At 37.7% G+C, this 5,794-nt stretch overlaps 1 long non-coding RNA gene across 1 annotated transcript; it reads right to left on the reverse strand.

Moving 5' to 3' along the window:
• Positions 1 to 1,717: 1,717 nt before the first annotated feature.
• Positions 1,718 to 4,491, reverse strand: LOC139828955 (uncharacterized). Its single transcript, XR_011741104.1, has 3 exons — positions 4,309 to 4,491; positions 2,853 to 2,963; positions 1,718 to 1,827 (listed from the first exon to the last, which is right to left on the reverse strand). It is a non-coding gene; the product is annotated as an uncharacterized lncRNA (long non-coding RNA).
• Positions 4,492 to 5,794: the final 1,303 nt, after the last annotated feature.

The following is a 5,794-nucleotide window of genomic DNA, read 5'->3' on the forward strand; positions in this document are numbered from 1 at the left end:
CTTTCTGGTTAACCCCTTCTTTGCTGCTTAACTCCAAGTGCTTGAATGAAAGCAAATTAGCCAAGCCTCATTTTTTGATATACATTGACCTTGAACCCTGTTGACAAGCCTTTCGCTAGGACACCCACACATGTGAACAGGTTACCACTCCACATCTCTTCAAAGCCCAGGGGACAGCGGTACCCACGTGGCATCTCAGTGAGACATAGGGACCGCATCCTCGGCTGGTGAAAGCTTGTGTCTTCCCCCTAAAATACCCGGGTGCGAGTTCTGTAGCTGAGATAAGAGGTGAGATGAGACGAGATGCATCCCTAAACCTCACTTTCAGCCCTGTTGTTTGCAGACTGAACTTGCTGATCTTAAGACGAGTAATAGTTTCCATAGCTTGTGTATTTATTCCAGCCTTTGTTACAAGCGTATCTAATTGTTCGCTGATCATACCTTTTGGTTGTGTTCTTTTTTTTTTTTTCCTGATGTTTTTAACTGGCAACACGTGCAATTAAGACAACTTAATCTTTCCCATGGCAACAGCCAACTTATGTCAGAGACAGCAACCATTTTGAGGTGAGCAGCTGACAAGAAGTAGTGATGGCCAATTACCTTTTAATAAATCCTGGGAAAAAGAGAAAATTAATACTGTTATTAAATCATGAATATTTCACAGACTACACCTTCAGTAAAGTTTAAAAACAGCAGCATTCCCTTCAAGACTAAGATGATTCCTGTTTCTTAATTAAAGTTTCCGCAAAACATTAGAAATATGATTTTTAAGCTCCTTCCATTTGGAGGTTAGGAGCACATCAAGAGCCTAGTAATGCAGGAGACATCTCCTCTGGGTCCTGTATTGGTATAACAGAAATATTGGCATCTATATATACATTCAGCCTTATTGTGTGATCCTGCCGCATTTCACCAGGTAGTGGTTTGCTGCTGGCATTTCTGAGTTAAAGTGACCGTATACCAGCAGAGCAGTGGCATTTTGTCACGCTGTGGAAGATGTCTTTGGGATACGACTGAGAACTAACAGCTTTGTGAATGCAATTTATGAAGAATGGTTTCATTTTCTTAGGAAGGAAAAAAAAAAAAAAAGGAGCGGGGAGGAATCCTCCCCTCTATTCCTTAAATTTTTGAGCCAAAATTTACACATTTGGCCTGCCTAGATAAAAATTATTTTTCTTCTGTCAGCTGCATCAATGTACATCATCCTTAGTGAACTGAGAACACAAAGATGCCACATGGCACTGAAGGAGCGCCCTCTCAGCGCGAAACTTATCATAGTGTGATTATTTGATCCTATGACTTGACCAAATTATAATTATACTCTGCCTGCTAATGCCATGTTGCTATTTCAGTTGGATAGTGTACCTCTCAGCTCTCCCAGGATGCAACTAACTCATGCAAATAGCTCATACAGGTAATTTACAACCTCTATAGAGTTACCTCACAGTTAGCTCCTTTTAGTAGTTGTCAAATTATCCCTATGCTTCATTTACATGTTGCACGAGTTGGTTGGCATAATTAATATCTGTGAAGCACTCTGAGGTTTTTGGATTAAATGTACAGTAGCATTACAATGAATTATTCTGGTGATGATGGTGATAAATACTACAGAAAAAAAAAAAACAAAAAAACAAAAAAAAACCCGACAACGACTATCATATGCTATTAAAAACACAAACCTGTAGCTGGAATGCTCTTTTCCAGCTGTGAGTGCCCTGTAGTCTCAGATACTCAAACAGAGAGAAGATTAATCTTCAGGTGGTAGGTAGCCAGTTATTCTTTAGTGTTCAGCATGTTTTACACAAGGGTGTGTAATGCTACTACCCACTGTAACAAAAATCAATTTATTGACAAAACAAGAAGAGAAAAAAATCCCATTGTTCTTTAGCTTAATGACACACACACAAAAATAATACAGGGAAAAGGGAATGATAAGAGTCCCAAGAAATGGCAGGGAGGGTGTCAGAATATCAAATTGCAGGCAGCACCCACAGGTTAAGCTGAGTGGTTCTTTCCACAAAACACAGAGAAGCAGAGACTCCTGCAGATCAAAAGCAAGCATCTCTTTGCAGGTTTAGGGGCTGTGTTTACTGGACTTCTCTATTTTATAGCATTTCAGTAGTTCAATGCATATTATTAGTTTTATACTCTGAAAACACAGCTTTGACTGCGGAGGCTCAAATACTTGACGCCTTTAATTCAAGGTGTTGGTTTTCCCTGACAAGGAGGTTTCCCCAAACTCTCACATCTCATTTTTGTTGTGCACTTGAAAGCACTCATTAAGTTTGCAATGAAAGGAAGTGGTTAGAGCAGAGGAAATTGTAAAGTGAACTCTTGCACAGGAGCTGCTTTTATAAGGCCATGATCTAGACTGGGCACTGATGCCTCGATTTTCTTATACAGATATTTATATATGCGTGTGAACAAGGCATAGATTCATGTGCTTTGAACAACATCCCCTAAACCTTTCTGGATTGTATTTTCTGACTACAGCTTCCATTTATGCACATGCCAACATTTAGTGCAATCACTGCACAAATAAATGTTATTGTCTTCATCTAACCAAGGCAGCAACCTTAAAAATACCACTCGTGACAGATACGTGTACAGAGATTCAAACCTACAGATGAAGCCGTCTATATTCATCTGTTAACACGTGTGCCAAACCAATAATGAAATGCGATGTAACATTTATAGTCAGATCAGAGCTTTGTGGTTTTACTCTCTTGAAAGTCCTACAGTTCTCAGGCTGACATTTCTGCCCAGGGTGCCCCTGGGGAGGGCTACAGAGCCCTGCAGAATATTTGCAAATGAGCCTATTTTTTGTAAAAGTTTAACATGGAAAGTTTTACCTTGAAACTGTGGGGTGACTGAATCTCACAATTCATCACAGAAGGAGAAGGACCATAGTTTGGAGTTGGAAGCCTGCCTTTCTTTTTTTGTTAGCAAGTTTCACCTTGTTTCTAGGAGTGAAAATTCAAAGTCAGTCTCTGGAGGCAGAGCAAGACAAGGTTTCAAGTCAGTATATTGAGTTATGTATTTTATTAAACAGGGAATAAAGTATAAAAAAGGGAAATATAGAACACCATTAGAAGGATAAATCAAGGAAAATGGGCTGTGATCAGTTTATGGTCTAGTTTTCACGTATAGAAATTGTCCAGAGTGGAGATCTATATAGAGTCACTCAAGTCTACACCTGGTGTGTTCTTACCTTCTGTATCGAGTTGTTAGATAGGCTAGGGTAGGTCATTAACTGTCTCAGAAAACATTTTTTTAAATCAGAATCAACCCCTAAGACAATATTTTGGCCGATTTGTCAAGTTACAGTTGAATTTCCTTAGGCAAAGTTAGACATTTAGTTCTATTACATTTGAGTTGCTCCAAAAGTACTGAGATGGATGTGTCAGAAGCTGCCAGGCAGAACCGAAAAGAGCAGACTTAGAGGACGACAATCAGATGCCAGCACAAATCAGTGAGTATTCAAAGACTAGCAGCCTGCACGGACAACAGCAATAAAAATAACATTAAAAAAAAAAAAAAAAAAAAAGTTTTGGAGTGGATTAATGTTCTAAAAATGGATTCTCTTCCCTCGGCTGTGGGAAATCACCGGTGTGATACTCAGGAGCCATCTCAACCTTTGACCGGTGCTGCAGTAGCTGCAGCGCAGTCTCACCGCTTCACTCAGTACGTCAGCTGTTCTAACTGGTATGGATGTCCCCACCTCTGTCCCCCTAATTCTCACCATAGGACCAAAGCACCTGCTCCAGAAATATTTCCCTGGAAGACGCTTTTATAGCAAAAACAGTACGTCTATATGACTACGTGGAAAGTACTAAACCATACATACCATGACATTAAGGAAGGTGTTTTTTTCATCTAGAAAGCAAAATGTTTTCTTTCATTCTTCAAATCGTAAGTCATAAATAGTAGATTGAATAGATGTTTATTAATTATTCCCTTTCCAAATGTCCACCAGTGGAGTAAACTGAAACTGATGGATTTATTTGAGGGAATATTTTTTAATATTCTTTTACATTTGTTGGTTTTAATAAAGTTTAATTTCAAAATTGCTTTAGATTAAAGACGGAAAATAATGCTCTATAACAGATTTCAATCTGTGCAGGATTTTTGAAGTATCCTAACAAACAAAGAAATTTCAATCTTCCAAAATACATTTTTGTAACAACACAGAGCAGATCATTTTTCCAGATGTTGTGTTTTACATGGCTTTAATTCAAACAAGCAAGACTGCTGCAGGTACTCACATGAAGAGTATATAGAACACAGCCAACTCCCAGCCTCACTTACCATTTATGAATGTTATTATCACAAAGGTGTTGGGAGATGAGCCACAGCCCTGTTCTTCCATGGGGTTTAGTGAGGAACTGCCATGTGGTGGAAGATGTTGTTTATATTTTTATGGTTTGGTGCTGTTTGGTGGCCTATGCAAAATGCACTGCTCAGTCCATTTTGTAGAAATCAATGACTGGACACACTGGGGATATCACACATAAAAATTAATTCTCCTGTGCACACTGTTAAAATGATAGTAGGATATTTTACTGTAACATATACTGTAATCACACTAAAAAATTCTGACATGAGATGTTACAAATAGAGTTTGAGCTCCAGATTGTCAAAGCTAACAATAATTTCTGTAATTATTTTCTATTAATTATAGGTCATCTACTAATATCTTTAATTAATTAATGATGTGATACGATTATGTAATTTATAGTCACTGTTGAAAAAGGTTAATTTGTCAAGAAAGAAACAAGATAAACAGAAATGTTTTTAAAGCCCCATATAAACACTCAGTTCAAAGCTTGAACTAAATATAAAGAAACATTATAAAGAAATAAATGCCTAAACATATATGTATTCACACGCATGTATCTACTGCAAGTTCATAAAATAGTTGGATTTCTAATAGGTTGTTTACTCACAAATGAGACAACTGCAATTTTTTTTGTTTGTTTCAATGAGAACTTTAAGCTAAAAAAAATAATTTTCTGGTCTCTTGGAGGAAATCATTCCTTTCTGCAATATTATAGCAAAAGGAATTATCTTTAGTTATGTTTAAATTATTACTGCGATTTGAGATACATGGAAAATTGTTCTCATTGAGGACAAATATAAATTAAAAGATAAATAGTTCCACAAACACATCAGTAACATTTTTATAAACACAGTTTATAATTAAAGTGTTCAAAATGTAAGCAACTTTTTCTTTAAATCATGTATGTTTTCAAAGATTTTTCAATTTGCTTTGTTATCAGCCCTTAAGAAGTATATTTACAACTTCCTTGGCTGAATTTCCTAATGTCACAGGGCTTAGAAAGCAAGAGTTACCTTCAGCAAGACTCAGGGTTGATTCACAGAGCTCCTCTCCATGCTTGGGCTGGGCAAAGGGGGCTTCAAGCCTCCAAAATCCTTCAGATCCCGGCTCTCCCAGGGCACCTTAGAGCAACTGTCAGGTTTCTTACATCTCTACTTGCTGCTGGATCTCACAGACTATTTTATGCCTGAGAAACTTTGTTCAGCAGAGTATTTTTTTTTTCCTGAATTCACTGGAATTGCTCTTCTTTATCAAAGAGCTGACAGTTGCTGAAGTTCTTGGTGGTTCCTTGAGGCACGTTGTGTTTGTGCAGAACCAAGGGCTTTTTTGAGTTGGAATCATCATCTAAACCATGATGAACGGGGCAAATAACTGACAAAAATCATGTAATGGAAAGCCACAATGTTAAAGAGGTGTAGTGAGATCAGAATCCATCCCTAGTGCTCATCACTGGCA

The sequence above is a fragment of the Patagioenas fasciata genome, chromosome 12, assembly GCF_037038585.1.
Source record: "Patagioenas fasciata isolate bPatFas1 chromosome 12, bPatFas1.hap1, whole genome shotgun sequence".
Taxonomy (NCBI): Eukaryota; Metazoa; Chordata; class Aves; order Columbiformes; family Columbidae; genus Patagioenas; species Patagioenas fasciata.